We start from the raw sequence: 21172 nt of genomic DNA on the forward strand, positions 1-21172 counted from the left end.
GCAGCCCTACTGAAAAGGGACCTGACTATTGAAAGAAAAACAAACAGAAAGTAACAAGAGCATCAACAAAAGTCCCCACAAAAACCTCATCCAAGAGTCAGCAGCCTCAGAGAAGAAAACTAGACAAACTCATGAAGACTAATAAGAATCAATGAAAAAATGCTGAAAATCCATAAATCCAGAGTGTCTCTTCTCCAAACACCTCTCCAGCAAGGGCACAGAACTGAACAGAGGATGAGATGGATGAATGGACAGAGGTAGGTTTCAGAAGCTGAGTAATGACAAACTTCAGTGAGGTAAAGGAGCGTGTTCTAACCCAATGCAAAGAAGCTAAGAACCTTGATAAAAGGTCAGAGGAACTGCTAAAGAGAATAATTAGTTAAGAGAGAAACATAAATGACTTGACAGAGCTGAAAATGACTTTCAGAAGCTGAGTAATGACAAACTTCAGTGAGGTAAAGGAGCGTGTTCTAACCCAATGCAAAGAAGCTAAGAACCTTGATAAAAGGTCAGAGGAACTGCTAAAGAGAATAATTAGTTAAGAGAGAAACATAAATGACTTGACAGAGCTGAAAAACAGCACGAGAATTTTGTGAAGCATACACGAGTACCAACAGTCAAATTGATCAAGCAGAAGAAAGTATCAGAGATGTAACACTATCTTGCCGAAATTAGGAAAGGAGACAAGATTAGAGAAAAAGGAATGAAAAGGAACAAACAAAACCTCTGAGAAATATGGGACTATGTAAAAAGACAGAACTTACAACTGGTTGGAGTACCTGAAAGAGACAGGGAGAATGGAGCCAAGTTGGAAAACACACTTCAGGACATTATCCAGGAGAACTTCCCCAACCTAGCAAGACAGGCCAACATTCAAATTCAGGAAATACAGAGAGCCCCACTCAGATACTCCATGAGAAGATCAATCCCAAGACACATAATCATCAGATTATCCAAGGTTGAAATGAAGGAAAAAATGTTAAGGGCAGGCAGAGAGAAAGGCCAGGTCACCTACAAAGAAAGGCCGGGTACCTACAAAGACTAGCAGCAGGTCTCCCAGGAGAAACCCTAATAGCCAGAAGAGAGTGGGAGTCAATATTCAACATTCTCAAAGAAAAGAATTTTCAATGCAGAATTTCATACCCAGACAAACTAAGCTTCATAAGTGAAGGAAAAATAAAATCCTCTCCAGACAAGCAAATGCTGAGGGAATTCATCATCACCAGGCCTGCCTTGCAAGAGCTCCTGAAGGAACCACTAAATATGGAAAGGAAAAGCTATACCCGCTACTGCAAAACAAATGAAAATATAAATGCCAATGATACTATGAAGAAGAGGTATCAACTACTGTGCAAAAAAAAGACAGCATCATAACAATAGGATAAAATTTACATATAACAAAATTAACCTTGAATGTAAATGGGCTAAATGCCCCAATTAAAAGACATGGACTGGCAAATTGGATAAAGAGTCAAGACCCATCAGTGTGCTGTATTCAAGAGACCAATCTCATGTGCAAAGGTACACACAGGTTTAAAATAAAGAAATGGAGGAAAATTTACCAAGTAAATGGAAAACAGAAGAAGCAGGGGAGGCAATCCTAGTCTTTGACAAAACAGACTTTAAACCAACAAAAACCAAAAGAGACAAAGAAGGGCCTTACATAATGGTAAAGGGATCAATTCAACAAGAAAAGCTAATTACCCTAAATATATATGCACCAAATACAGGAGCACCCAGATTTACAAAACAAGTTCTTAGAGACTTACAAAGATACTTAGTCTCCCACACAATAATAGTGGGAGACTTTAACACCCCACTGTCAATATTAGACATATTCATGAGACAGAAAATTAACAAGGATATTCAGGACTTGAACTCAGCTGTGGATCAAGTGGACATAATAAATATCTATAGAACTCTCCACCCAAAAACAATGGAATATACATTGTTCTCAGTGCCACATGGCACTCACTCTAAAATTGGTCACAAAATTGGAAGTAAAACACTCCTTAGCAAATGAAAAAGAACTGAAATCAAAATAAACACTCTTTCAGACCACAGTGCCATCAAATTAGAACTCAGGATTGAGAAACTCACTCAAAATGACACAACTACATGGAAATTGAACAACCTGCACCTGGATGACTCCTGGGTGAATAATGAAATTAAGGCAGAAATCAAGAAGTTCTTTGAAACCAATGAGAACAAAGAGACAACATATCAGAATCTCTGAGACACAGCTAAAGCAGTATTAAGAAGGAAATGTACAGTACTAAATGCCCACATCAGAAAGTTAGAAAGATCTCAAATTGACACCCTAATATCACAATGAAAAGAACAGGAGAAGCACAAGAAAACAAATCAAAAAGCTAGCAGAAGATAAGAAATAACTAAGATCAGGGCAGAACTGAAGGAGATATAGACCACAAAAACCTTCAAAAATCAATAAATCCAGGAACTGATTTTTTGAAAAAAATTAACAAAATAGGTAGACCACTAGATAGACTAATAAAGATGAAAAGAGAGAAGAATCAAATAGACACAATAAAAAAAAGTGGATATCTCCACTGACCCCACAGAAATACAAACTACCATCAGAGAATACTATAAACACCTCTATGCAAATAAACCAGAAAATCTGGAAGAAATGGATAAGTTCCTGGACAGATACACCCACTGAAGACTAAACAAGGAACAGGTCGACTTCCTGAATAGACCAATAACAAGTTCTAAAATTGAGGCAGTAATAAATAACCTAACAAACAAAAAGCCCAGGACCAGACAGATTCACAGCCAAATTCTACCAGAGGTACAAAGAGAAGCTGATAGCATTCCTTCTGAAACTATTCCAAACAACTGAAAATGAGGACTCCTCCCTAACTCATTTTATGAGGCCAGCATCATCCTGATACCAAAACCTGCTAGAGATACAACAAAAAAAGAAAATTTCAGGCCAATATCCCTGATGAACATCAATGCAAAACACCTCAACAAAATACCAGCAAACTGAATTCAGAAGCACATCAAAAAACATACCTACCATGATCAAGTCAGCTTCCTGGGATGTAAAGCTGGTTCAACATATGGAAATCAGTAAATGTAATCCACCACAGAACCAATGACAAAAACCACATGATTATCTCAATAGATGCAGAAAAGGCCTTTGATAAAATTCAACACCCTTCATGTTAAAAACTCTCAATAAACTAGGTATTTATGGAACATATCTCAAAATAATAAGAGCTATTTATCACAAAGGCACAGCCAATATCATACTAACAGGCAAAAACTTAAAGCATTCCTTTGAAAACTAGCACAAGACAAGGATGCCCTCTCTCACCACTTCTATTCAATATAGTATTGGAAGTCCTGGCCAAGGCAATCAGGTAAGAGAAAGAAATAAAAGGTATACCAATAGGAAGAGAGGAAATCAAGTTGTCTCTGTTTGCAGATGACATGATCCTATATTTAGAAAACCCCATCATCATGGCCGGGCGCGATGGCTCAAGCCTGTAATCCCAGCACTTTGGGAGGCCGAGACGGGTGGATCACAAGGTCAGGAGATCGAGACCAGCCTGACTAACACGGTGAAACCCCGTCTCTACTAAAAAAATACAAAAAACTAGCCGGGCGAGGTGGTGGGCGCCTGTAGTCCCAGCTACTCGGGAGGCTGAGGCAGGAGAATGGCGTAGACCCGGGAGGCGGAGCTTGCAGTGAGCTGAGATCCGGCCACTGCACTCCAGCCTGGGTGACAGAGCAAGACTCCGTCTCAAAAAAAAAAAAGAAAAGCCCATCATCTCAGCCCAAAAACTCCTTAAGCTGATAAGCAACTTCAGCAAAGTCTCAGGATACAAAATCAATGTGGAAAAAAATCACAAACATTCCTTTGCACCAACAATAGGCAAGCAGAGAGCCAAATCATGAATGAACTCCCACTCACAATTGCTACAAAGAGAATAAATTATCTAAAAATACAGCAACAAGGGACATGAAGGACCTCTTCAAGAAGAACTACAAACCACTGCTCAAGGAAATAAAAGGTGACAAAAACAAATGGAAAAACATTCCGCCCTTGTGGAGAAGAAGAATCAATATCGTGAAAATGGTCATACTGCCCAAAGTAATGTATAGATTCAATGCTATTCCCATCAATCTACCACTGATATTTTTCAGAGAATTAGAAAAAAACTACTTTAAAATTCATATGGAAACAAAAAAGAGCCTACATAGCCAAGACAATCCTAAGCAAAAAGAACAAGTCTGGAGGTATCATGCTACCTGACTGTAGACTATACAAAAGGCTACAGTAACCAAAACAGTATGGCACTGGTACCAGAACAGACAGACTGGTACCAAAGTAGATGAATGGAACAGGATAGAGACCTCAGAAATAAGACCAAACATCTACAACCATCTGATCATCAACAAACCTGACAAAAACAAGCAATGTGGAAATAATTCCCTATTTAATAAATGGTACTGGGAAAGCTGCCTAGCCATATGCAGAAAACTGAAACTGGACCCTTTCCTTACACCATATACAAAAATTAACTCAGGATAGATTGAAGACTTTAAAAGTAAAACCCAAAACCATAAAAACTCTAGAAGAAAGCCTAGGCAATACTATTCAGGACATAGGCATGGGCAAATATTTTATGATGAATTCACCAAAAGAAATTGCAACAAAAGCTAAAATTGACAAATGGAATCTAACTAAAGAGCTTCTGCACAGCAAAAGAAACTATCATTAGAGTGAATAGGCAACCTACAGAATGGGAGAAAATTTTTGCCATCTACCCATCTGACAAAGGTCTAATAGGTATTAGAATACCGATTCTAATGTAAGCAGAACTTACAAGGAACTTAAACAAATTCACAAGAAAAAAACCAACCCCATCTAAAAGTGGGCAAAGAATAGGAACACACTTCTCAAAAGAAGACACTTAAGCAGCCAACAAACATATGAAATAAAGCTCAACATCACTGAACATTAGAGAAATGCAAATCAAACAATGAGCTACCATCTCATGCCAGTCAAAATGGCAATTATTAAAAAGTCAAGAAACAACAGATACTGGTAAGGCTGTGAAGAAACTACAACTCTTTTACATTGTATATAGGAATGTAAATTAGTCCAACCATTGTGGAAGGCAGTGTGGCGATTCCTCAAGGATCTGGAATCAGAAATACCATTTGACCCAGCAATTCCATTACTGGGTACATAGCCAAAGGAATATAAACCATTCTAGCATAAAGACACCTGCACATATATGTTTATTGCAGTACTAGTCACAATAGCAAACACATGGAACCAACCCAAATGCTCAGCAATAATAGACCAGATAAAGAAAATCTGGTACATATACACCATGGAATACTACACAGCCATAAAAAGGAATGAGATCACGTTCTTTGTAAGGACATGGATGAAGCTAGAAGCCATTATCCTTAGCACACTAACACTGGAACAGAAGACCAAACATTGCATGTTCTCTCTTATAAGTGAGAGTGGAACAATAAGAACACATAGACACAGGGAGGGGAACAACACACACTGGGGCCTGTTGGTTGCAGGGTTAGGGTGGGGAGGGAGAGCATCAAGGCAAATAGCTAACGCATGCAGAGCTCGAAACCTAGGTGATAGGTTGATAGGTGCAGCAAACCACCATGGCATACATATACCTATGTAGCAAACCTGCACAATCTGCACATGTATCCTGGAACTTAAAGTAAAAAAATTAAAACATTAAAAAAAATTTTAAATTTGAAAATGGAGTACACAAATAAACCAAAATGAACCAAGGATCCAGAAAGTTATGTGTGCTTGAACAGCCACTTTCACCCTTGACAGAGAAATGAGAGGAGGAATTTTCCAGAGATAAGATCAAGGCATATAGAACATTGACTAATCTTTAATAAATGTTCTCAGCAGTATGTAGACTGTTACAATTGATGAGGATCACTTGAAGCTTTAGCTACAGTCAGTCCATAGCCACTTGCCAAGTCTTTCCCTACTTATCCCCCATGATGGGGTATACTTAAGCCTCAGGCCAGGAAAAGATAGCTGAGAGACATTCTCTCTGAAGTGCCTGGGACCTTTTCCAAGGACAAAGCAGCAATGCCCTGAAAGGTGGGTCTGGGGACAGAGCAATGAGATAAATTCATAAAGATGATACTTGACTTTTGTCAGCTGCACTATAGAATACTAAAGGCTGGGAACTGGGCTGGAGAATAGAGAGAAATCCCACTGAGAAATTCTGACCCTTCACCAAGCACATAGCACCAGGCCTCTGAAGTCTAAGGGCACGTGGCAAGACAGAAAGAGATCTTCCAAAGAATAGAACTGGAACTCCCTAATGACCCAGAAAGCTGGAAGCTTTATATAAATATAAATATAAAGGACATCAGCAGACTCTTACCAGTGATTGGAGGCCAAGCCTTGGTAAAAGGAGGCATATTAAGTCAGTTCTTCAAAATGTTTTAAGTCAATGATTAGCTGAATTTAATTAAAATGACACAAATGTCTAGATGGAAGTAGAATAAGGATTAGGCTGATTTAACCTACATCACTGACAAAAGAAGGATAAGTTTTTTGGAGATAAATATTATTTACATTAATCTATTACATACAGTGTCATGGAAAAACAAAGGCAAAAAGAAACAAGCAGTGTTACCTTTGGTGAAGAGAGGAAATAATCAATGGAAACAGAACTAGAATTTGCTCTGATGCTGGAACTATCAGACAGGAACTTCAAAATAACTAGGAAGAGTATGCCCAGAAGAAATGGTAAACAACTTACATGTGCAAATGAAGAATCTTAACAAAGAGGTGGACATTATAAAAATGGAAAATCTAGAAATGGAAAATACAATGTCAGGATTTTTTCTATGAAATTAACAGCAGACAGATGCAACAGAAGAACAAGTAAAATTGAAGATCATTGTCAATAGAAATTATCCAAAGTGTAAACCAAAGAGACGAGAAGAAGAAAAAAATGGAACACCTGAAATCTGTTGAACAATATCAAATGGTATAATACATGTATAATTGCTGTCCCAGAAGGAGAGAAAATAGAAAATGGACCTGAAGAATTATTTTGACAAGATTATGACAGAGGTTTTTCTCCAAACTGATAAACCATATCAACTCATAGTCTGAGAAGAATCAAGAAACTCCAAGCAGCATAAATGCAAGGTAAAGTATAACTAGTTTCATAATAATCAAGCTGCTGAAAATCAAATATAAAAGAAAACAATCTTAGAAGGAACTAAAAAAAAATTCTATAATTACACAGAATTAATATTGTAGCTGACTTCTCACCAGAAACAATGAGTACCAAGTATGATTGATTGACATCTTTAAAGTGCTGAAAGAAAGGAAACAAGAACTATCAAACTGAAGTTCTGTATCAAGTGAAAATATTTTTCAAAATTCAAGGCAAAAGAAAGATATTTTCAGACTATTAGATGCTGAGCAAATTCATCCTTAGCAGGCCTGAATTATATGTAATGCTATGAAATATTCTTCAGAATTTTATTCATTATATGTAATGCTAAGAAATATGAGTAAAAATAAATTTTATATTTATACATATTTTTACCCTATCTAGTCCCTTTATTGGTTTCTGCCAAATGTTACCAATTCCTGATTGTTTTTTCTTTTACAAATAGCTATACAAATTTATCTTTAAATGTTTTAAAAAGAATGTTGACTTATTAAAGCAATATACATCTAGCATATAGAAGTAAAATATATGACAATAAGAACACAGAATTATACTATTGTACTTTTTTACCTTGTTAATGAAGTAATACGATATTTGAAGGTATGCTGCAGTAAATTAAAGATGCATATTGCAACATATGGAGTTATGGCTACAATACCAGTGAATGTGATAAAATGGCATACTAAAAAACACTTGGTTTACCCAAAAGAAGACAGAGAAAAAGAAGACGGATACAAAAAACAAATAGGACAAATAAAGAATACAAATGAAGGTGATAGACAAACTCAAACATATTGATAAATATATTTACTTAAAATGCATATTTTTAGTAGAAACAGGATTTCACCACGTTGGCCAGGTTGATCTCGCTCTCTTGATCTTGTGATCTGCCTGCCTCAGCCTCCCAAAGGGCTGGGATTACAGGCGTGAGCAAAAATACAAAAATTAGCTAGGCATGGTGGCATGCACCTGTAGTCCCAGCTACTCGGGAGGCTGAGGGAGGAGAATTGCTTGAACCCAGGAGGCAGAGGTTGTAGTGAGCCACTGCAGAGGCAGATCACGCCACTGCACTCCAGCCTGGAGACAGAGCAAGACTCTGTCAGGGGAGGGGCAGGGGGAAGCATAATCACTCCACATAAAAGGCAGAGATTGTTAAACTGGGTAAAAAAGAAAAAATCAATTACATGTTGTTTACAATAAACAGTTTAAATAAACAAAAATGGTAAAAATAAAAGCATGGAAAAATATACTATGCAGACACTGAGCACAGGGAAGATGTGCCTTTGTTAACATCAGAATATATGTCTAGATAATGATTATCATTAGGACTAAAGACATTTCAAAATAACAAACGTGAATTCATTAAAAAGACTTAATGTATGAAAACAAAGCTTTGGGACCGGGCGTGGTGGCTCATGCCTGTAATCCCAGCACTTTGGGAGGCCGAGGCGCGCAGATCATCAGGTCAGGAGATCAAGACCATCCTGGCTAACACGGTGAAACCCCGTTTCTACTAAAAAATACATATAAAAAAAAAATTAGCCTAGCGCAGTGGCGGGCACCTGCAGTCCGGCTACTCAGGACGCTGAGGCAAGAGAATGGCGTGAACCCGGGAGGCGGAGCTTGAAGTGAGAGGAGATCCTGCCACTGCACTCCGCCCACTGCACTCTGTCCTATGCCTGGACATACGACAGAGCCAGACTCCATCTCAAAACACAAAACAAAAAACAAAAAAACACAAAGCTTTCAAGTACATGAAGCAAAACTTGAATACTAAAGAAAGAAACAGACAAAATCTACATGTGGTCGACATTTTAAGAACCTTAAAATGAAAAGTAGATAAAATTATCAGTTTCATTATAGAAGACTTAAACGACACTATCAACTAAGTTAGCCTGATTGATATTTGTAGAACATTTTACCCAACACCTATAGATATACACCTTTTTTTTACAAACATACATAGAATATTCACCAAGAAGGACAATACGCTGAGGGAATGTCTCAGTAAATTCCAAAGGACCAAAATAATACAAAATAGGGTGTCTGACCACAATAATATTAATTAAAAGTTACAAACAATAAGATATCAAGAACATCACAAAATACGTGAAAATATAAATACCTTTTTAAATAGCCCATGGTCAAAATGCAGAACTGGATCAATCTGGCAAATTTTCAGATGCTGTTAGGAAACAAGGTTGTCAGTCTATAGCTATATATTTGATGACCTTTCATTTAAGAGCACAAGGAAATGATTGGTATTTCTAATGTGATGTAAGAGTGTTCTTTTATGTTTCATGATCACTGATAGTTCATTGACTACTTCTTGGAGCATAGTTCATTGAATACTTATTGGAGCCTTGATCAACACTGCTACTCATTTCTGTGCTATATTTGGAGAATCCTTTTATAATTTCTCTGCAATTCCACATCTTATTCTTTATCCTTAATAAAACAGTGTACTATACTAGTGCGGGAGTCAGAGGGGGCAAATATATTTAGTTTCCCCAGGAATCAAGAATGCAAATGTTATCATTCTAATTACAGAAAAGTTACAGGGAACATGAGACTCTGGGAATTGTTATTAATGTGGTCAAATCATTCTCACAGTCATAATTTAGGTAATGGAGTGTTGGCATAGTTAAAAAAAAAAATAAATAAGTTCTCTAGTATTAACCGAACATCTTATAATCAAGTAAGACAAACAAATGCAAAGATTGGGATGTTATGCAAATAATAGAGCATAAAAGCCATGATGCATTGTTCAAGAAATAAGTGCAGCTGCACGAAGCTCAGGTGCATAAAACTATTTTATTTGACTCCCTTAAGAATAGTTGATGGAAACTGGTAAAGTACACAAAAATCAAAAGATTTAACATCTGATTGTAACACTTTATATCTACAGAATAATATTGGATCACAATATTTTCCTTTAATTTCTAGTAAGTATTGGGCTTATTTTCGCATACGTGATTTAAGTTTCTCCCTTATTTAGAAGATATCTTTGTTCTTCAGATTGTTTCTATAATCAAAATAACCTTGTTGTTCTATTTTTAAAAAATAATTCATGGAGATTACTCAAAATATCACATATAGAGATGTCTAAACTGAAGAAATATATGGAGGAGAAAATGAAGTTGTTCCTTAAGTCACCCTAGAGACCATCACTGTTTAACAGTCAGTATCCCCTCAGATTTGTTTATATACACAGACAAAATTGGAGATATATGTACGTGTGGATGTTTGTGTATAAAACATTTATTATGTGTGCATATAAGTACAAATGACTATATAGAGAGAAATATACATATTGTGTATCATCTGATTTATTCACATCATTAATACAGTGAGGTTCTATTTTATAATATATTATAGATAACAAACTCCGGTGCTTATAATAGCTGTATGCTGGCCATCTTTTTCAACATTTGACATTAATTAACTCATTTTATCTTTACAATAACTAGTGTGTTAGATACAATTATTATCCTCATACACATGTGAGAAAAAATCAAGTGTAAAGAGGTAAATTGTCCAAGGTGTAGAGGTAGAAGGGGATGACCCCTTTTCTCCCTATCATAAGGGTCATAGATGGTAGCCCTAGCTAACAAAAGACAGGTTAACAAGATAAAAGCAAATTTATTTGATCATACTATTATGAGATATGGCAGGCTTCAGAATGAAGACCTAAAGATACAGGGGGAATGATCTATTTTTATACTTAGGTTTGATAAAACATGGACAGCCATGTAGAAATATAAGTGGACAAAAAGGGTATGATCTAATGCTAATAGACTGAATGTGGAAACTCAGCAAGGCCTGTTCAGATTCCTCTGTTCTGCATTCCTCCATCTTGGTTATAGGATAGGATCCCTCTGGAATGAGAGTCTTAAATTCTTCATAGCCAGTTACACAGAAAGGTGGGAGAAGGTTAGGGTAATATATTCAGGCCTTATGGCTGGCTTTGGGGAAAAGAGGTTCCAGTTTCTATGATGCACCTTGGGAAAGAGGGATTCTCATTTCTATGGCTATCCTCGGAGGAGACTGAGGGATGAGAGACAGCCAAGGACAAGAGAAGGTCATAGAGAAACTTTGCTTCTGAGGCTGCTTCTGAGGCCTTTACTTTGGTGTATTGTTTTCTGACCTCTCAGGGAAGGTTAACTCACTAAGAAGCAGAATAACAAAGGACCTCCTCCTCTTTATTAGGCACTTTGTAGCCCTAGTATAGATGTGCATTGACTGATTTTATGAATCCCATATGGATGAACATTTAAACTACTTCTGTTACAATCAATGTTGCAATAAACATTCCTTGATTCTCTGGCATTTGGGAGCCTTATAGACCTGGGAAAGACTGCTCCTCTCAGGGCTAGCTAATTTTTAAACGTATTGGCAAGCATGTCTTTTATAGGCAAACCAACCGATGGGGAGTCTACAGCCTCAACTATCTCCTTATCTAACTCTCACACACCAAGCCCATATTTTCCCTGCACTATATCATTTTAGCACCAGGTATCAGGCAACTAGATTGCAGGAATATCACTCAAAGCCTGACAGAATCATTCAAACTAGCTAATCTTATTCAAACCTGCCTTATCTTTCCACAGAAATCCTAATAAAGGCTCTGGCCTATGACTTATCCTAACTCATCTTCTGCCTCCTCGCCATCCTGATATCCACCAGATGGCCCTATGTAACATGCCTGGCGTCCCCCTTTTTTTCAGTAAATATGAGTAATAAATTCTCTTTTTTAAAAAAATGATATTAGCCTCTCTTTTTGTTGTCACTCAGTCACCTCCCTAAATTAAAATTCTGCCATACAAATGGAGACAATTTCTCTCCACATACCCTTACCAACAATCTTTGCAGAGAAAACACACACACACACACAAACTGTTTCTTCTATTTGCAGTGTTATTACGCATTTTTTTTCATACAGTTTATTCGTTATTTGTATTTACTTTTCTTTCTTTTTTGAGACGGAGTCTCGCTCTGTCAACCAGGCTGGAGTGCAGTGGCGCGATCTCTGCTCACTGCAAGCTCCGCCTCCCGGGTTCACGCCATTCTCCTGCCTCAGCCTCCCGAGTCGCTGGGACTACAGGCGCCCGCCACCTCGCCCCGCTAATTTTTTGCATTTTTAGTAGAAACGGGGTTTCACCGTGTTAGCCAGGATGGTCTACGATCTCCTGACCTCGAGATCCGCCCGCTTCAGCCTCCCAAAGTGCTGGGATTACAGGCGTGAGCCACCGCGCCAGGCCTATTTTTACTTTTCACAGGAGTATTTATTCTGATTTTATCTCTGCTCCAGGGGGCTATCATTCCATATTGTGGTTAAAGTTGGGTAGCTATGCTTCTAGGCTACTCAGTACTCTCTAAAGGAGAGCACATGTTCCCTATAATTCATCTACAGTTAAAATAAAAGTGCTTGGGAGTTGGCCTTTGTGAGAGGAACACCTGCCTGGAGTGAGAGGAAAATAGGCTCATAAGCCCCACTAGTGATTCGTCTGCCTGTTTTGTAATGCAAAGTTTGTTAATAAGAGCCAGCTGTCTCTTACAGAGCCCGGGTGTTCCTGCTCAGAACATGTTCACTAAAGGCCCCCTCAAAATGACAACCAACTGGGCAAGTATCCTCAAGCTGTTTTTAAATTAGAGAAAAGAAGGAGAAATGGGGTTAAAAATACAATTTATAAAGCTCCTACTGAAAAACTTCACGAAACTTTCCAATAAATTTAAGGTGGCACTCAATAAAGGAAAAACTTAATTTATTGTAAAAGTTGCTTTCAAGAGCTCATGCAAAGGCTAAGCAGTTTTTATGACCCTTACTGTCACTCATTTTCCCTTCATTTGGGCCATTTCATCAATGCAACTTCTAATCTGGTAATGATGCAGATCTTTTTTACTAGCTTAAAATATATATCAATAATCCATGTTTTTAGTCTCGTGGAAAAGAATTTAAAGATGATGATTATTCCTTGATCTAAAAATGAATGCCTTGAAATGACTTTTTCAAAATGAAGTGTTAACTCTTAACCAGTGCTTTTTTAAAAGCACTTTAGAAAAAGGATACTGTGCATTTTATCTGGAAAAATTTAAGAGTCCACTAAGAACTTTTTAACTATTTACAGAAGAAAAATTGTGAAAGACAAATTAATAGAGTTGTTTAATGTATGGGTTGTAATTTGGAATGTCCTGAAAACCAGGACCTAGTTGAAAGAGATACTTAAAAGGATTTCATGCATTAAACCATGTCAACTCAAGCAGCATTTTACTCATTTGGAAGTCACAAATTTTGAACGATCTAAAGCAGTAATTCCCAACCTATGGGAATCTGGCAGAATTATGTAGATATACTGAGTTTTTGCATAAAGTTGAATAATATCGAAATGCAAAGCAAAGTGTGGTATGACAGAGTCGTTTTCTTACATTTAAAGAATTCTTGCAAATCAGAAAGAAAAAAACGATAATCAAAGGAAAAAATAGTCAGCAAAAACTAAAAATGGGGATGAGGTTTCGTAAAATACCTGCAGGCAGGACATAAAAGTTTTAAATGTTTATTTTCTGTGGGAGAGGTCAAATGGCATAGGGTTGAGAGCACCAGGTCAGGAGGGGAAAAGACCTACAGCAAGGTACTTAAGGTATTCTAAATCTCAGTGTCTTTTTTTATAAAAGAAAAACAATAACAGTTCTTACCTTACAGTGTTCTGTGAAAAGTACAAAATGAATGCATTGGTGGCTGGCATACGGCAAGAATTCAAAAAATGCTAGCTAGTATAGAAATGAACATTAAAATAACAATGAGATAGCTTTATTTGTTTATTATTTAAAGATTTAAATAATATGATTTACTGTTTGCATGATTTTGAGAAATAAACATACCTCATGATATGCAGAAGTCCAACTTGAATCATCTTGCCAAACTGGAAGGAAACTTGGTGTGTTAGGTTCTCCAGAGAAAAAGAAACAATATGATACATATAGAGAGAGAGATATAAAGAGAGATTTATTATGAGAATTGATTTATGCAGTTATGGAAGCCAGGAAGTCCCACAATATGCCATCGGCTAGCTAGAGAAACAGGAAAGCCAATGGAGTAATTCACTACAAGTCTGGAGTCCTGAGAACCAAGGAAGTCAATAGCGTAACTCCCAGTCCAAGTCCAAAGGCTTGAGAACCAAGAGCTCCGATGTCAGAAGGGAGGAGAAAACAGATTTTCCAGCTCTAGAAGAGAAAGTAAATTTCCCCTTTCTCCATCTTTTTGTTGTATTTGAGCCCTCAACAGATTGAATGATGCCTACCTATGTTATTAATGGTAATGCTCATTTTGTCTACTTATTTAAAACCTAACTTCTTCTGAAAACACTCTCACAGACCCATCCAGAAATCATATTTTACCAGTTATCTGGGCATTCCTTAACCTAGTCAAGTTGGCACATAAAATCAATTGTCACACTTGGAAATATGAATCAACAATGAAAGTAATTACACATGTAGTCTCCATCATAAACACATTTTTAAAAATGAAAAGTATATACACAAGGTTATTAGCTAATTTGTTTCTATTATTAGCTAAAAATTTTCTATTATTAGCAAAATACTAAAATTTTCTAATATTAGCAAAAAATAATCCTAAGCATATAAAATTCAGTGCTCTAATTCATTGTACATGTATATAATGGACTATAACACACTCATTGCCAATAATATGGTAGATTGATTTAATTACATGAAAAGACTTCATACTAAGTTGTTAAATTTTAAAAAAGATTTAAAGTGATCTTTACACAATGACATCATTTTATAAGAAGTTTTAAAACACAGCATTATTTAAAGTATAGAAAAATATATGTAAAGAATTTTATCAATTGCTGTTTCTATATAGTGAAATTTTAGTTGTTTTATTATTTTATTACTTCCTTCAATTGTTCAATAATAAATGTGTTTTATTTACTTTTTGAACACTATATAAGTACTCCAAATTGAAGGCAAGTATATATTTCTTAATTATGATAATAACACACTTTACCATTTAAAGGGGTACATGTTAATGCCTGTCAACCTGGATCATACACTCCCTTGACAATAACAGGTAAATTAACAGGTAAATTAAATCTTACCTAATTACTTATTTCTTTATCTTATATTTTATTATCCTTATTGTTGGTAAGGTGAGCTACTGTTAAGATGGAGAAAAATGTTTTGAAATCTGAGGTCCTGTATTAGGTCTAACTTCTCCTTTGAGAAAAATTATTCTGAATATTCCTTTTTTTTTTTTTTTTTGAAAAAATGTTACAAAACACATCATCCAGCACCAAAGAGTAACATTTATTTTGCTTATTTTGCTAAGGTTTCCCATCTCATTTTTTACTGAAGAAGCACAGCAATCAATGCTAGGTCACTGTTTCATTTATTGATCCAAGAAACATTTATGTAATATCAACTGTGTGCTAAGCATACAACTGGAATTGAAGCCTAAATGTAAATACGGCTAAGTATGTCAACTGCTATCTAAAACTAAGTGCTATTAATGATTGAAAGAATCTGATAATGAAAGAAATGCTAATTGCATTATTTTTATCCTCAATCACTACAGGAGAATAACATGCAATAAACAACTGAAAAATAATAATAATAAAATTCTAATCAAAGGACTGTATAGCTCTGAACTCATATAAGGATATTTTTTTCTTTTATTTTCTCCTTTATTTTCAACTGATGAAATTTCAGCTACTAGATTTTATTTGAATATTATTTTAAAAGGTTACAATGATAGCATTACCGTTACTCATCTATAGTAGAGAGAAATAGGGAAGGTAAGATGGAACTATCCTAATACAGACAGGTGCCTCGTAAAGATGTTTTGGTCAATGACAAACCATATATATGAGGGTGGGCCCATAAAATTATAATGGACCTAAAAAATTGTTATCACATGGAGGCATCATAGCTGTCATAATATTGTAGCTCAATTACTTATTTTTAAATAAACCTAGTGTGTCCTAAGTGTACAGTGTTTATAAAGTCTATAGTAGTGTACAGTAATGTCCTAGCCTTTCACTATCACTAACCACTCACTCACTGACTCACCCTGAACAACTTTCAGTTCTGTAAGATCCATTCAAGATCTGCAAGATCTATCCATCATACAAGAAAAGGGTACCATTTTTGACCTTTTATACCATATTCTTACTGTGCCTTTTTTTATGTTTAAATATGTTTAGGAACACAAATACTTGCTGTAGGCAATTGTGATTGTAATTGCCTACAATATTCAGTATAGTAACATGCTATCCAGGTTTGTAGCCTAGGAGCAATAGGCTATACCACATAGTTGAGGAGTATTGCAGGGTATATCATCTAGGTTTGTGTTAGTACACTCACACAAACATGAAATCACCCAACAACACATTTCTCAGAACTTATTCCAGTCATTAAGCAATACATGACTGTACTTACTTGTTGTATCCTAGATAAAATATTTTACATATATCAGAATTTATTTCAAAAGATGTTATGGGTAACTTTAATATAGGTTGAGTATCCCTAATCCAAAGATGTGAAATCTGCAAAGCCCCCAAATCCAAAATTTTATGAGTTCTAACAAGATACTCAAAGAAAATGCTCATTGGAGCATTTCAGATTTGGGGTTTTCAGAACAGAGATGCTCAACTGGTAATGCAAATATTCCAAAATCTGAAAAAATCCAAAATCTGAAACACTGTGGTCCCAAGCATTTCAGATAAGGTACGCTCAACATGTAATACAAGAGAATACCATCTTATTTAATCATGACTGTCTGAGCTACAATGTGTGAATTCAGAAACACTGTGAATTTTCCTAGCTAATTTGTTGCTTTCTTTATAAAATGCAGATTATGAAGAGAAATGAACAACCCACAAGAGGCTCACTTCAAGTTAATTGAATCAATTTGCTTAATTTCAACAAATGTTTATTGAACACCCATTGAGTGTCAAATCTTGGGCAATGGAGTAATTGATTCATGAAGGCCTGGATGGTTATCAATTAACAGTACTTGCAATGTTTTCATTGTTGTATGTGTGATTTGGTAGGGTTCTGAGATACTTGACATATTAAACACTATTAATTGTTAGAGGAATGATACAGAAAGTTAAATAAATATTATTTCTGTGTACTCATGACTATCACTTCTTCTGTAATAACCTTTGTTAGAAAATTGTGCATTAAAAACAAATGAAAAATTCATAGCTGATAACAAATGCAAATAGAAATCAAGTTTGCAAATTATTTTGAGACTTTACAAAAATCCTGACAAATCCACATCTGTTCCCAGAAAGTTACTCAGACATGCTAAAAAATAAAGAAAAATGAATTTATATATAAAATCATAAGGCTAAATGAGATTTCAGGATAAGTGTCTCCCTTTTTCTTTTTTTTTTTTTTTTTTTTTTTGTCTTCTCAGGAAAAAGAGTACCAAATTCTTCATCAAAAAAATGTTTTTTTGTTTTTTTTTTCCCCAAATAGAGACAAGGTCTCACTATGTTTCCCAGGCTCGTCTTGAACTCCTCTGCTAAAGTGATCCTCCTGTCTCTGCCTCCCAAAGTGCAGGGATGAGCCACTATGCCTGACCAAAAATGACTATTTTATTCATGTAATCTCCAAAAGAAATTTTTAAAATTGGAATAGGAGATTAATATGTTCACAAAAGTAATATTTATTGAATTCCATGGAAATCCGCTTAATATCACTTAATATGGACAAAACCTATTGAGCTTACCATTTAGCTGAAGATTTCCATTTTTTTAATACTGAATTTTCTTTTAACTTCTCAGATTTTTCTAAAATATTCCACACCCCCAGGCCTCTTTTTAGTATTCTCTTAAATCTACTGTAAAAATTATCACATAGTTATTTTAATATGTATAATATCTAAACATCTATAATTTAACCGGAGTATAATCTTAGTGGATAAACTTTTATGGTAGATAAAGCACAAAAACAAAAATTCAAGATTTTTATTTTATATCCAGTTTTTCTTGCTACCAATGGTTTATCTGAACTCTAGTCATTGGTGAAGAAAACTACTTACACAGGATGCTCGATGGTTCAGACTTGGGACAAGAAATTGTACTTCTGTTAAGTGAGGTACCCATGGGTGGTAAAAAACTAGAAAAGGAGACCGGGCACGGTGGCTCACGCCTATAATCCCAGCACTTTGGGAGGCCAAGGTGGGCAGATCACAAGGTCAAGAGATGGAGACCACCCTGGCAAACATGGTGAAACCCCATCCCTACTAAAAATACAAAAATTAGCTGGGTGTGGTGGCACGCACCTGTAGTCCCAGCTACTCGGAAGGCTGAGGCAGGAGAATTGTTTGAACCATAGAGTCGGAGGTTGCAGTGAGCCAAGATTGCACCACTGTACTCCAGCCTGGTGACAGAGTGAGACACCATAAAAAATAATAATAATAAAACAAAAAAATTTTTAAAAAGCTAGAAACGGAACCTCAAAAGGGAGTTTTCAGAGTCAGCTCTGAATGGTTCTGCTTGGTCATTTGCTTTCTGTATGGCAATGTGGCTTAGAAAACAGGTCTACTCTCAGGAATGGGCATGTGGCAGATGCAAATCCACACCACCAAAAGTTGTGTGTGTCTGTGTGTTTGGCCATGAGGAATTTTTGATGATACATTGCCCTCCAGTACTCTAGTACTCAAACTCTGATAACTCAAAGTCCCTCTTCCTTCCCACCTGACACTCATTTTCAAAGTCCCAGAGAAAGGAATTTGACTGCCGAGCTTGGCTGCACTTCCAGAAGTGACCACATGAAATGACATTTACTCTAGAGAAAAGGGTGTGTGCATTTTAGGGGCACAATTCACAATTAAATACTGGGCCTCTGTATTAATCCATTTTCGCATTGCTGATAAAGACATACCCGAGACTAGGAAGAAAAAAGGGTTTAATTGGGCTTACAGTTCCACATGGCTGGGGATGCCTCAGAATCATGGCAGGAGGTGAAAGGCACTTCTTATGTGGTGGCAGCAAGAGAAAATGAGGAAGATGCAAAAGCAGAAACCCCTGATACAACCATCACATCTCGTGAGACTTATTCACTACCTTGAGAACAGTATCGGGGAAACCACCCCCATGATTCAAATTATCTCCCACTGGGTGCCTCCCACAACACATGGGAATTATGGGAGTATAATTCAAGATGAGATTTGGGTGGGGACACAGCCAAACCATATCATCCCACCCCTGGCCCCTCTGAATCTCGTGTCCTCACATTTCAAAACCAATCATGCCTTCACAACAGTCCCCCAAAGCCTTAACTAATTTCAGCATTAACTCAAAAGTCCACAGTCCAAAGTCTCATCTGAGACAAAGTAAGTCCCTTCCACCTATAAGCCTGTAAAATCGAAAGCAAGTTAGTTACTTCCTAGATACAGTGGGTACAGGCATTGGGTAAATACAGCCATTCCAAATGGGGGAAGTTGGCCAAAACAAAGGGGCTACTGGCCCCATGCAAGTCTAAGATCCAGCAGGGCAGTCAAATCTTAAAGCTCCAAATATGTTCTTTTTTGATGTCAGGTATGACATCTGGGTTATGCCAATGCAAGAGGTAGGTTCCAACGGTCCTGGACAGCTCCACTCCTGTGGCTTTGCAGGGTACAGCCTCCCTCCTAGCTGCTTTCATAGGCTGGCATTGAGTGTCTGTGGCTTTTCCAGACACACAGTGCAAGCTGTCGGTGGATCTACCATTCTGGGGTCTGGAGGAGAGAGGATGGTCGCCCTCTTCTCACTTGCTCCACTAGGTGGTTACCCAGTAGGGACTCTGTGTGGAGGCTCCAACCCCACATTTCCCTTCCAAACTGCCCTAGCAGAGGTTCTCCATGAGAGCCCTGCCCCTGCAGTAAACTTCTGCCTGGGTATTCAGACATTTCCACAGATCTTCTGAAATCTAGGTGGAGGTTCAAAAACCTCAATTTTTGACTTCTGCGTACTCGCAGGCTCAACACCACATGGAAGCTGCCAAGGCTTGGGGCTTGCACCCTCTGAAGACACAACATGAGTTCTGTGTTGTCCTCTTTCAGCCACAGCTGGAGCAGCTGGGACACAGGGCACCAAGTCCCTAGACTGCACACAGCACAGGGACCCTGGGCCCTGCCCATGAAACCATTTTCTCTTGGGCCTCTTGGCCTGTGATGGGAGGGGCTGTCGTGGAGCCCTCTGACATGCCCTGGAGACATTTTCCCCGTTGTCTTGGGGATTAACATCCCGCTCCTTGTTACTTATGCAAATTTCTGCAGCTATTGTTACTTTTGCAAATTTCTGCAGCTGTCTTGAATTTCACCTCAGAAAATGGGCTTTTATTTTCTATCACATTGTCAGGCTGCAAATTTTCCAAGCTTTAATGCTTTGTTTCCCTTTTACAACTGAATGCTTTTAAGAGCACCCAAGTCGCCTCTTGAATGCTTTGCTTCTTAGAAATTTATTCTGCCAGATACCCTAAATCATCTCTCTCAAGTTCAAAATTCACAAATTTCTAGGGTAGGGACAAAATACCACCAGTCTCTTTGCTAAAGCATAACAAGAGTCACCTTTGCTCCATTTCCCAACAAGCTTCTCATTTCCATCCGAAACCACCTCAGCCTAGACCTTATTGTTCATATCACTGTCAGCATTTTTGTCAAAGCCATTCAACAAGTCTCTAGAAAGTTCCAAACCTTCTCACATTTTCATGTCTTCTTTTGAGCCCTCCAAATTGTTTCAACCTCTGTCTGTTACCCAGTTCCAAAGTTGCTTCCACATTTTCAGGTATCTTTTCAGCAACACCCTACTCTACTGGTACCAGTTTACTGTATTAGTCTGTTTTCACACTGCTGATAAACACATACCTGAGACTCAGTGGAGAAAAAGAGGTTTAATTGGACTTACAGTTCCATATGGCTGGGGAGGCCTCAG

The 21172-nt window shown here is 37.1% G+C and overlaps 1 long non-coding RNA gene across 2 annotated transcripts in view; it reads right to left on the minus strand.

The window, feature by feature from the left end:
* LOC140712006 (uncharacterized) overlaps window positions 1–13342 on the minus strand; it is a 55947-nt gene extending 42605 nt beyond the window's left edge. For both annotated transcript variants that reach the window (XR_012093387.1, XR_012093388.1), the window contains exon 1: window positions 9355–13342. This is a non-coding gene — a long non-coding RNA (uncharacterized lncRNA). The remainder of the gene's footprint in view (window positions 1–9354) is intronic.
* Window positions 13343–21172: the final 7830 nt, after the last annotated feature.

The sequence above is a fragment of the Chlorocebus sabaeus genome, chromosome 7 (assembly GCF_047675955.1).
Source record: "Chlorocebus sabaeus isolate Y175 chromosome 7, mChlSab1.0.hap1, whole genome shotgun sequence".
Lineage (NCBI taxonomy): Eukaryota > Metazoa > Chordata > Mammalia > Primates > Cercopithecidae > Chlorocebus > Chlorocebus sabaeus.